General features: G+C 37.2%; 1 protein-coding gene and 1 non-coding gene across 2 annotated transcripts in view; one reads left to right on the forward strand and one right to left on the reverse strand.

Annotated features, from left to right (window-relative positions):
- HPSE2 (heparanase 2 (inactive)) overlaps positions 1–12461 on the reverse strand; it is an 841015-nt gene that overhangs the window by 416451 nt on the left and 412103 nt on the right. The gene's annotated exons all lie outside the window — the stretch shown is intronic.
- LOC128582690 (U6 spliceosomal RNA) lies at positions 8656–8762 on the forward strand. Its single transcript, XR_008379137.1, has one exon. It is a non-coding gene; the product is annotated as a U6 spliceosomal RNA (small nuclear RNA).

Below are 12461 nucleotides of genomic sequence, written 5' to 3' on the forward strand. Positions count from 1 at the left end.
TTTCTAGGTCTTGTAACATTCTCTGACATTCAAGTGACAGCCTCTGATATATTTTTATGCAAGAGATATAAACAGGGGAAAGGTCATCTGACATTAATCCAGGAGGAAATTAGCAAGTGGTTCTGTTGACAGCAACAAGCATAAAGAACCTATTTGAGAGAATAAAGGAAGAAAATTGACCTAATCTTTCTAGAGAGTTTCATGTCCAGATATAAGAAGGGCCTTTCTCTCCACATCCATGCCAACATTTGTAGTTTTGGGTAACTTATGCCATTGCACTGCTGGTGGGAATGCAAGCTAGTTCGCTGCTTTTGGAAACAAGTTTGGAGAATACTCAGGGATCTTAATGTACACCTGCTGTTTGATCCTGCAATTCCTCTTCTAGGTGTATATCCAAAGGACCCAAAATCTTTTGGCAATAAAGATACTTGCACCAGATTGTTCATTGCAGCTCAATTCATAATTGCCAAGTCACGGAAGAAGCCCAAGTGCCCATCGAACCATGAATGGATTAATAAATTGTGGTATATGTATACCATGGAATACTATGCAGCCTTAAAAAATGGAGACTTTACCTCTTTTATGTTTACATGGATGGAGCTGGAAAATATTCTTCTTAGTAAAGTATCTCAGGAATAGAAAAAAAATATCCAATGTACTCAGTACTACTGTGAAACCATTTTATAATCACTCACACTTGTGTATGAAAAATGAAACACAACTATAGCCTAGGATGAAGGAGAGAAGGGGAGGGAAAGAAGAAGGGAGGGCAGTGGGTCGATAAAGGGAGGGTTAGTAGGGGGACCACACCTATGGAGCATATTGCAAATACAAGTTGAATCTATCAGATGTAGAACACAATTGTCTTAATGCTGTAATTGGGTAAACGAGGTGAAGGCTATGTTGATTAGTAGGATGTAAGCACTCCAATTTGTACAAATAATCAACACATTGAATCCAATAATAGCATAAATATATTCATGATCTATGTACAAATGACTTAATAAAAAATGTTTAATAAAGATAAGCTTGTTCTGATTTTTTTTTAAAGCATGAAATGATTAAGCTTAGTGAGGAAAGAATATTGAAAGCTGAGATGGGCCAAAATTTGGGCTTATTGTACCAGTTAGCCACATTGTGAATGTAAAGGTAAAGTTCTTGAAGGAAATTGTAAGAGTTACTCCAGCTAACACATAAATAATAAGAAAGCAAATCAGCTTAATTGACAACATGTAGAAAGTTTTAGAGGTCTGGATAGACAATCAAGCCAGTCACAGCATTCCCTTAAGTCAAAGAATAATCAAGAGAAAGGCTCTAATTTTTTTCAATTCTTTGAAGGCCGAGAGAGGTGAGGAAGTGCAGAGGAAAACTTGGAAGCTAACCATGGTTCATGAGATTTAAGGAAAGATGCTGTCTCCATAACATACAAGTATAAGGTGAAGCACTAAGTGCTAATGTAGAAGCTGCAGCAAGTTCTCCTTCTCCAGAAGATCAAGTTAAGGTAATTGTTGAAGGTGGCTATCCTAAACAATAGATTTAAAGTGTAGATGAATCAGTTTTCTATCGGGATTGAGAGAAGATGAGATGCCAACCAGAAGATGCCTGGTTTCAAAACTTCAAAAGACAGACTGACTCTTTTCTTAGGGGCTAATGCTCATTTGCCATTCAGAAAGTCATAGGGCCTCTAGGCATTATGCTAAATATATTGCACCTGTGCTCTATAAAAGGCATAAGGAACCCTGAATGACAGTGCATCTGTTTACAGTGTGGCTTACTGGATATTTCTAGCGTGCTGTTGAGACCTACTTCTCAGAAAAAAAGAGATTCCTTTGAAAATATTAGTGCTCTTTGATGATGCACCTGTCACCCAAGAGCTCTGATGGAGATATACAAGGAGATTAATGTTTTTGTGCCTGCGGATACAACACCCATTCTTTTATTTATTTATTTATTTATTTATTTTTTATTGTTAAATCATAGCTGTGTACATTAGTGCAATCAAGGGGTACAATGTGCTGGTTTCATATACAATCTGAAATAATGTCATCAAACTGTTCAACATAGCCTTCCTGGCATTTTCTTAGTTATTGTATGTAGACATTTGTATTCTGCATTTAGTAAGTTTTGCCTGTACCCATTCTAAGATGCATGGTAGGTGTGGCCCCACCTATTACCTTCCCTCCACCTTAACATCCCCCCTCCCTTCCCCTTCCTGGCCCTTTCCCCATATTCTTGTGCTATAGTTGGGTTATAGACTTCATGTGAAAGCTATAATTTAGCTTCATAGTAGACCTGAGTACATTGGATACTTTTTCTTCCATTCCTGAGATACTTTGCTAAGAAGAATATGTTCCAGCTCCATCCATATAAACATGAAAGAGGCAAAGTCTCCATCTTTCTTTAAGGCTGCATAATATTCCATGGTATACATGTACCACCATTTGCTAGTCCATTCATGGGTTGATGGGCACTTGGGCTTCTTCCATGACTTAGCGATTATGAATTGGGCTGCAATAAACGTTCTGGTACAGATGTCTTTGTTATATTGTGATTTTTGGTCTTCTGGGTATATACCTAGTAGACAAATTATAGGATCGAATGGCAGGTCTATTTTTAGATCTCTAAGTATTCTCCAAACATCCTTCCAAAAGAAGGATGTGCATTCTAGAATGTATTAGTGTGCATTCCCACCAGCAGTGTAGAAGTGTGCCCTTTTCTCCACTTCCACGCCAACATCTTTGGTTTTGGGATTTTGTTATGTGGGCTACTCTTACTGGGGTTAGGTGATATCTCAAAGTAGTTTCGATTTGCATTTCTCTGATGATTAAGGATGATGAGCTTTTTCATGTGTTTGTAGATCATGCATCTGTCTTCTTTAGAGAAATTTCTCTTCAAGTCCTTTGCTCACCCTGAGATGAGATCACTTGTTCTTTTCTTGCTAATACATTTGAGTTCTCTGTGCATTCTGGTTATAACCTGCAAATATTTTCTCCCATTCTGAGGACTGTCTGCTTGCTTTACTTACTATGTTCTTGGCTGTGCAGAAACCTCAAATAGCCAAAACATTATTCAGCAATAAAAACAAAGCAGGAGGAATTATGCTACCAGACCTGAGACTTTACAAATTGATAGTGATCGATTATGCTACCAGACCTGAGACTTTATAAATCGATAGTGATCAAAATAGCATGGTATTGGCACAAAAACAGAGAAGTAGATGTCTGGAACAGAATAGAGAACCAAGAGATGAATCCAAGAGATGAATCCTTTACAAATCGATAGTGATCGATTATGCTACCAGACCTGAGACTTTATAAATCGATAGTGATCAAAACAGCATGGTCTTGGCACAAAAACAGAGAAGTAGATGTCTGGAACAGAATAGAGAACCAAGAGATGAATCCAGCCACTTACCGTTATTTGATCTTTGACAAGCCAATTAAAAACATTCAGTGGGGAAACGATTCCCTATTTAACAAATGGTGCTGGGTGAACTGGCTGGCGATCTGTAAAAGACTGAAACTGGACCCACACCTTTCACCATTAACTAAGATAGACTCTCACTGGATAAAAGATTTAAATGTAAGACATGAAACTATAAAAATACTTGAAGAAAGTGCAGGGAAAACTCTTGAAGGAATCAGCCTGGGTGAATACTTCACGAGGAGGACTCCCCAGGCAATTGAAGCAGTATCAAAAATACACTACTGGGACCTGAACAAGACCCATTCTTCATCCAGCGGATCAAGGAGTGATTGAGACTTTCAAGTCCTATTACTTAAGAAATACATTTTATAAGGTGATAGTTGCTATAGGTAGTGATTCTTTTGATCGATGTGGACAAAGTAAATTATAAACCTCCTGGAAGGTATTACCATTCTAGATGCCATTTTATCCATGGTAGAAGGTCAAAACAGCAAGCAGATGTTTGGAAGAAGTTGATTCCAACCCTTATGGATGACTTTGAGGAGTTCAGGACTTCAGTGGAGGAAGTAACTGAAGATGTGTAGAAATAGCAAGAGGACTAGAATTAGAAGTGGACCCTAAAAAATGTGACTGAACTGCAGCAATCTCATGATAAACTGTAATGAATGGGAGTTGATTCTTATAGATGAGCAAAGAAAGTAGTTTCTTGAGATGGTTTCAACTTCTAGTGAAGATGTTGTGAGGGTGACTGAAATGACCACAAAGGATTTGGAATATTGCATAAACTTAGGAAAGCAGTTTCAGGGTTTGAGAGGATTGATTCTAATTTTAAAAGAAGGCCTACTGTGAGGAAAATGTTATCAAACAGCATCACATACCACAGAGAAATCTTTCATGGAAGAAAGAGTCAATTGATGGGGCAATCTTTATTGTTGTCTTATTTTAAGAAATTGTCACAGCCACCCCAACCTTTAGTAATCATTACCCTGATCAGTCAGCAGCCATCAACACTGAGGCAAGAACTTCCACCAGCAAAAAAATTACAACTTGCTGAAGGCTCAGATGGTTGTTTGCATTTTTTAGCAATAAAATATTTTTAAATTAGGGCAATTATATTGTTTCATATGCAATGCTATTTCACACGTAACAGACTATATAGTATAGCATAAACATAACTTTAACAGGTATTGACTTACTATATTGTGATTCTCACTTTATTGCAGTAGTCTGGAACCAAATACTCAATATCTCTAAGCCATACCTGTGACAGTGTACATCTTCTAGGTAATATACATAGTCATATACTCATTCTCTTTTCATATACTCATTCCTCTTTTGCACTCAATTTTGCGGCAAACTTCATTTTACTGTGGCAGTAAATGTTGGATTGTTTGATTGTTGGATCAAAAGCAAAGAACTTACAATACAGATAGTTATCATTTAAAGATTCTACTTAGCCCTTCAAGTTGTAATGAAAATTTTCAGTAAGATAATATGCTAAAATATGTTTCTGATAGGAAATTCCCTCATAATTTATTGTTCCAAGTACACTGGAGTAGATCTATCAGTTTATTCGAGCAGATATGTTGTAATGGTTAAGTGGCATGGGACATACACAAATGTACTTGGAGTTAGATGGTATCTCAGAGTATTTTTGGTTTGCATTTCTCTGATGATTAAAGGTGATGAGCATTTTTTCATGTGTCTGTAGACCATGTGCCTGTCTTCTTCAGAGAAGCTTCTGTTCATGTCTCTTGCTCACAATGAAATGGGATCACTTGTTTTTTTCTTAATAATGAGTTTGAGTTCTCTGTGGATTCTGGTTATTAGACCTTTATTTATTAAACTTTTAAAATGAAAATACAGTATATCCATTATCTATTTCCAGGGATAAAGAAAAGTTCTATGTATATAACCTGCAATGTTGGTGGTACAAACTCTGGATTTAAGCCTGATACAGTTGCAAGTGATTATATATATATATATATATATATATATATATATAATTTATTTATTTTTTTTTCAGTTTTTGGCCAGTGCTGGGTTTGAACCCGCCACCTCCGGCATATGGGGCCAGTGCCCTACTCCTTTGAGCCATAGGCGCTGCCCTGCTATATATTTTTTTAATTTCAATAGATGTAGGAGGTACAAGTGGTTTTTGTTACATGGATGGGATGAATTTTATTGTGTGAAGTCAAGGATTTTAGAATATCCCACCTTCTGAGTCTCCAAAGTATATTATACCATTCTGTATGACTATGTACATCCCCTGGTTACCTCCCACTTACAAGTGAGTACACTGGTATTTGTTTTTATATTCCTGAGATGTTTCACATAGGATAATGACTCTCAGTTCCATCCAAGTTGCTAAAAACGACATTGTTTCATTCTTTTTTTTCCTGAGTAGAATTTCATGCTTCATGTACATACCAAATTTTCTTTATTCACTCATCAGTTTATGAACACTTAGGTTGATTCCGTATCTTTGCGATTGTGAATTGTACCCCAATAAACATATGAGTGCATATATATATATATAATATATGTAAAAAGAGAGAGAGAGAGAGTTCTTTTCCTTTGGGTAGATACCCACTAATGGGATTGTTGGATCAAACAGTATGTCTGCTTTCAGATTTTGAGTAATCAACATACATTTTCTACAAAGGTTGTACTAATTTACATTCCCACAAAGAATTTATAAAGATTCCTTTTTCACAACATCCATGCCAATGGTCTATGATTTTTTTCACTTTTTCATAATGACCATTCCAATGGGAGTAATGTGATATCTCATTGTGGTTTTAATTTGCATCTCCCTGATGATTAGTAATGTTGAGCATTTTTTCTCATGTTTGATGGTGATTCATTTCACTTCTTTTAAAAAATATCTTTTTAATTCTTTCCCACACTTTTTAATGGGGTTATTGGTTTTTTTTTTCCTGCTGATTTGAGTTCCTTGTAGATTCTGAATTAGTCATTTGTCAGATGTATAGTTTGCCAGTGTTTTCTTTTTGTCTATTTACTCCATTGATTTTTTCATTTGCTATGAAGAAATTTTTTAGTTTAGTTAACTCCCATTTATTTATGCTTATTGCTGTTATACTTCATTTTGAGGTCTTAGGTATATATTCCTTTCCTAGGAAATGGGCTGTAGACTTCTCTCTTTGTAGTGCCCTTTCCTTGCTTTAGTATCAGAGTGATACATACTGGCTTCATGAAATGTTAGAGAAGATTCTCAGCCTCTTATTGTTAGAGAATTGTTTCAGTAGAATAGTTAACAGCTCTTTGTAGGTCTGGTTGAATTCAGCTCTGAATCCATCTACTTCTGGGCTATTATTTGTTGGGTGATGTTTTGCTACTGATTCAATATTGCAAATAATTAGTGGCCCATTCATGATTTCTATTTCTTCCTTATACAAATTTTAGAGATTGTTTTTTCAAAAATTTATCCATTTCCTCTATTATGAGCATAGAGGTAGTCACAGTAGTCTCTGATGATCTTTACTATTTCTGTGGTATCAGTTGTAATGTCTACTTTTTCATTTTTGATTAAGCTTATGTGAATCATCTCTTTTATTTTCTTGGTTAATTAGTGACCTATTGCTTTTGTTTATCTTTTCCAAGATTCAACTTTTCTTTTCATTGATCCTTTGTCTTATTTTTTAAATTCAATTTTATTTGGTTCTGCTTTTATGTTTGTTATTTCTTATCTTCTGCTAGCTTTGGGTTTGGCTTTTTTTTTTTTTTTCTAGCTCTTTGAGATGTGATATTGAGATGTTAATTTATGATCCTTCTGTCTTTTTGGTTAAGTAATTTAGTGTTATGAACTTCACTCTCAGCATGCTTTTGTTATCAAGTTACCAGAAATTTGGTAACTTATGCCACCATTGTCAGTTATTTTTTTAATTTCCATCTTGATTTCATTGTTGATCTAAAGATTATTCAACAGCAAGTTTTTTAGTTTCCAGATATTTGTATAGTTTGGAGAACTCCTCCCAGACTTTTTTCCATTAAGAAGGTAAATGCATATAATATTTTCATTTTCTAAATTTGCTGGGACTTGTTTTGTGGTCCAATATATTGTCCATCCTGGAAAAGTTTTCATATGCTGATGAAAAAAATGTACATTCTGCAGTTGTTGGGTAGAACATTCTGAAAATGTCTATTAGATCCATTTGTTTTAGAGTCCACTTTAAATCCAGTATTTCTTTTTGGTTTTCTTCCTCCATGAGCTCTGTTGAAGTCCCACACTATAATTATCTTGCTGTTATTTCATTTTTTAGGTTTAGTAGTATTTGTTTTATAAGTCTGGGAGCTCAAATGTTAGATGTACATATATTTAAAATTATTTTGTCTTCTTGTTGAATTGATCTCTTATCATTATACAATGACCTTCTCTATTTTTACTTTCATTGACTTAAAGTCTGTTTTATCTAATATAAGAATAGCTACCCGTCCTTACTTTTATTTCCATTTGCATGGATTTTTTTTTCCCACCTTCTTATGTTTTTTCTACAAGGCTTTTTATGAGTTGAAAGGGTTTTGTGGAAATAGGAGATATTTGGGTTGTGCTTTCTTACCCATTTTTTCAAACTATGTATTTTAAATGAGCACATTTATATTCAATGTTAATATTGGTGGGTAAGGTACTATTCTTGTCATCATGTTGATTGTTACCCAGGTGCTTTGTATTCTTCTTTGTGTTCCTGTTTTAAAAGAGGTGTTACCGTTTCCTTTCAAATGTTTTTACAATGGTGAATATTAACGATTCTTTTCAGTGTTTAGAGAACTTCAGAGCATTTCTTGTAAGGCAGGTCTACTGGTGACAAATTTCCTTAGTGTTTGCCCAGGAAAGATTTTATTTCTCTTTCATTCATGAAACATAGTTTTGCAAGACACCAAATTCTTGGCTGACACTTAATCTGTTTAGTGTGTTGTGTATTTCTTTTTAAGTTAGTTGATACTTTCATCTTAAAGCTTATAGAATTTCCTCACTTATGTTGACTTTGGCCTTGTTTTCTTCCAGGTTTTGATGACCTTCTTGTATCTGGACATGAAACTCTCTAGAAAGATCAGGTAAATTTTCCTCCTTTATTCTCTCAAATAGGTTCTTCATGCTTGTTGCTTTTTCTTATTCTCCCTCAGGGATATTTGGACAGTTCACATGATCTCATATTTCTCATATACTTTTTTTCAAAGTTTGAAAGTTAGAAAAAAACAGCAATCTATGTGCTCGCTTAGGCAGCACTTATACTAAAATTGGAACAATACAGAGAAGATTAGCATGGCCCCTGCGCAAGGATGACACGCAAATTCGTGAAGTGTTCCATATTTAAAAAAAAAAAATAGCAATCTATTTAGTAATTTTTTCATTCATGTCCTGAATCTTTTTTTGTTTGTTTTTTGTGTGCTGGTTTTCAACTTTCTAATGCATCCCATTGAGCTCCTTTGTGATCAATAATTTGAATCCCATATTTGACATTTAAAAAATTTCCTTTTGTTTGGAGTCTCTTTCTCTAAAGCTATTATGATCCTTTGCTGGGGGGTCACTTTGCTTTCTCATATTGCCAAAGTTTTTATGCTGGTTCCTTCTCTGCTGTCACCTCTTCCCACAGCTTAAAACAAATAGCTTTGTTGTTCATCTGTTCTCCTCAGCCAGGAACTTTGCTATTTAGTATAGAAAGGGAGAATTACACTAACTTTCAGTTCATGCAGGGAGTTACCCACTGTAGTGTTGTTGGCCTTTTTTGCTGATTGGACCTCAGACCCCTGGGAGAGTGTTCAGGTGCCAGCACTAGTGGACTATGTTAGTTAATCTCATCTTCCCTATCCCCTGTGTGGTATGCTTGAATCCTGAGTGGATCAGACACATACTAGGCTGACAAACTTGCCTCCAAGCCTCCCTGAGTTCAGGCTGACTCTGATGGGAAATGGCAAGTGATCTCCTGGCATAATGCTCAAGGAGGAGAAACACAGATTCAGTGTGAGTATGACAGGAGGAGTGGGCCCGTCTGGATGAAATTAGCAGAGGCAGGCAACTATGAAACATACAAGCCACTCACACCTCCCTGTCTCAGAAGTGACAGCAGTTCCTTTCCTTTAGGGGCACAAAAGCACCCAGATTCTCAGCTCCCACCCTGGCCCAGCTACAGCAGAGGTGGTAGAGGTATGTCAACCCACCATGTGCTTGCTACCAGACTGGCTATGGGCTGTGGCTGAAATTCTCCAGTGAGGGAGTTGTGGGAGTGCCAGGGACTTGCCTCAGGGGATAGTAGGCTCCTCCTGTAAGAGAGACAGCAGGGGGAGAGGAATGCTAGCCCTATCCTCCCTCAAGGAAGGCAGTAACGTTTGTCCTTGGGCCACACAAAAATGCTTGCTATGGCTTTTTAGAGAGAAATTAATGAACTCTAAGCTCCATGGAAACCTGGGTGTGATAAGCCCTCTGTCAGAGACCCAGCAACTGAGTGCCCTGGCTTAGTCTCTCCTCTGCAATCCTTGCTTATCCTGAGCAGAAACAGATCTCATGTTATGACTGCCTCAGTAACACTTGGTAGAGATGGGGAGGAAGAGAAGAGGGTCTTGAATAGTGGGGACTGGTGCTCTGGTCCAAGGGGCCCTCTGGCAAGCTACATTCTCCTCTCAGATGGAAGCATCCACCCTGAATGCCCAAGCTCTAAGATACCCACAGTTCCCCTGGGACCTACTGGTCCCCCAAGGCCTCTGTTGTCCAGGTGGGTGCTAGGGAGTATTGGCTGTGGATCCAGTGATATAGAGATTTAAGGACCAGGATTCCAAGGTCAGAATAGCTGCAAAAACACTGCCTGTCTGTGAAGGGGAAGAAATAAGCTACACTCTCTGTGCAGAACCCACGTATGGTGAGCAGAATACTGTTGAAAGTGTAGCTCCTATGAACCTAGAACTCTCTGTCCCATAGCTCACCTGTGTCACAAGTTCATGCTTGGAAGCAAAGGCAGCTATGTCTACATCATTGAGTGGCTGGAGGAGGAGCAGTTTCCATCTTTACATGCCTTCCTGGGCTCTGGTGCTGTTTCTGGTCAGTGTTGGGGACACTCTCCCACCCTACAGACTTTTCTCAGTACTCATGCCTCCAGTAGGAGGGGTGCAGGCAACTCTGGATCATGAGCCAGCAGCTCTGTGGTGCAGGAGAGTGCATGTTCCTCCTTCTTCTGTTCTAAAAAATGTTTGTGACATTTCCCAGTCCCCTTGGGGCAGCCCACTTTACGGATCAGAACTTCAAGAACACTTCTGTTCTCTTGAATCTCCCTGTCTCTTTGTAGCTGTCACAGACCAAGCAGATATTGGGGAATGTTCTGAGGGAGACTGAGGGGTCGTGACTTCTCTGGCTTGACAGAAGCTCCTGGAACGTGTGTAGGCAATAAATATGGCACTAGCCATCTCAGCTCAGGTCTGTGATGGGGGGAGCAAAACCGTGTGAATCCATAACCTGGCAGTCTCCCAAGAGGCTCTCAGTTCACCCAATGGAAATAACACCAGGATGTGTCAGGGTAGAAGGGCTCTCTGACAGATCGACTGATTGGAAGCTGGAAGACTGCCACAGGTTGCGAGAGGAGAAAACGTAAACGCTCCCACCTACCCTTTCTGTAGAGCTCTGAATCCCTCAGTGCTCACTCTGCCAAAATCTTGCTCCTTCTTATTCTGTACCTCCTTCTTATTATTGTGAGATCTCTCACAAATGGTGTGTTCTGGTACCTCTCCCTTAGTATTTCACCTAGGCTATGCTTTTTCAACTAAACTTTTTCTTTTTTGTGGGGATGATCTGATGACTGATGTTTCTAGTCCACTATCTATAGTCTACTACTGCAAGTACTGTCTTATATGGACTGTTTTAGAATGGAAGAGTTAGTTCTATCTATGCTAATGATCTTTAGGTTGTATGTTGCTATTAACAGTGCAGGACTAAAGGTGATTTTGTATGAAATTTCAACCTACAAGTTATTGTAGTAATGTAAACCCTCCAAAAGGACATCTTGAGTTTTTTATTTAAAGTGGGAGACCTGTGACTCTTCCCTTTACTTGAATGCTTACAGGCCATTATAGGTTTATTAGTCAGCTTAATTTTAATATTGTTACGTCTCTGGGAACAGGGAGGCAGTAGAAAGGGAGAGAGATGGGTGTATGGCTATTGGGTGGAGCAGTTAGAACACATAAAGCATTACCCTTAAGTGCAGTTTGCTGCACTCCAAAACAGTTACAATAGTAACATCAAAGACCACTAATCATAGATAACCATAACAGATATAAAAATAATCTAAAATTTTGAGATGGTGTGAGAATTACTAAAATGTGACACAGAGACACAAAGTGAGCAGCACATGCTCTGAAAATGGGGCCAAAAAACTTACTTGATATACTCTTGCCACAAATTTTCCATTTGTAAAAAGTACAGTATCTTTGAAGAAAATAAGAAATGCAACAAAACAAGTATGACTATACTTTGTTTCACATGACCATTATTCTCCTACATGGCCACAGTGTTTTGTCGTTTTTTTTTAAAGAGCAACATTGTGAATTTTGTTACTTTTATTATAAAAGTTACTTTTGTTATAAAAATAAGTAAATAAATCCTTGAATTATTTGTATTTAATACATCAAATTACAGACTGTCAGAGATAAACTGAAATTGTTAGTAAATAACTGAAATTGTTAGTAAATATACAGTCTAACACTACTCATTATAAGAAACTGAACTCTTGAAGTGGGACAAAAAGGTAAGTTGGTGGTTCCAAATGAAGGAATTGTCTTTATACCACACTGTCATAAATAATCCATGTGTAGTTATCTGTTCCATTTATCTGGAATATTATAAAATGGGCACAGCTGACTCATAGTATGACATAAAATTCTTAATTATTAGCTAGTTCTAAAAAATTTCTAACCCTTTGAACATTGGAAGATTCTGCTTTATTGATATTGTAACAAAAACTTCTACTAAGTGAGAGTGAATACCTATTTGTAGAACAATTTACTTTTTCATAAAATTATAGAATTTCTTC

Source organism: Nycticebus coucang, chromosome 3 (genome assembly GCF_027406575.1).
Source record: "Nycticebus coucang isolate mNycCou1 chromosome 3, mNycCou1.pri, whole genome shotgun sequence".
Lineage (NCBI taxonomy): Eukaryota > Metazoa > Chordata > Mammalia > Primates > Lorisidae > Nycticebus > Nycticebus coucang.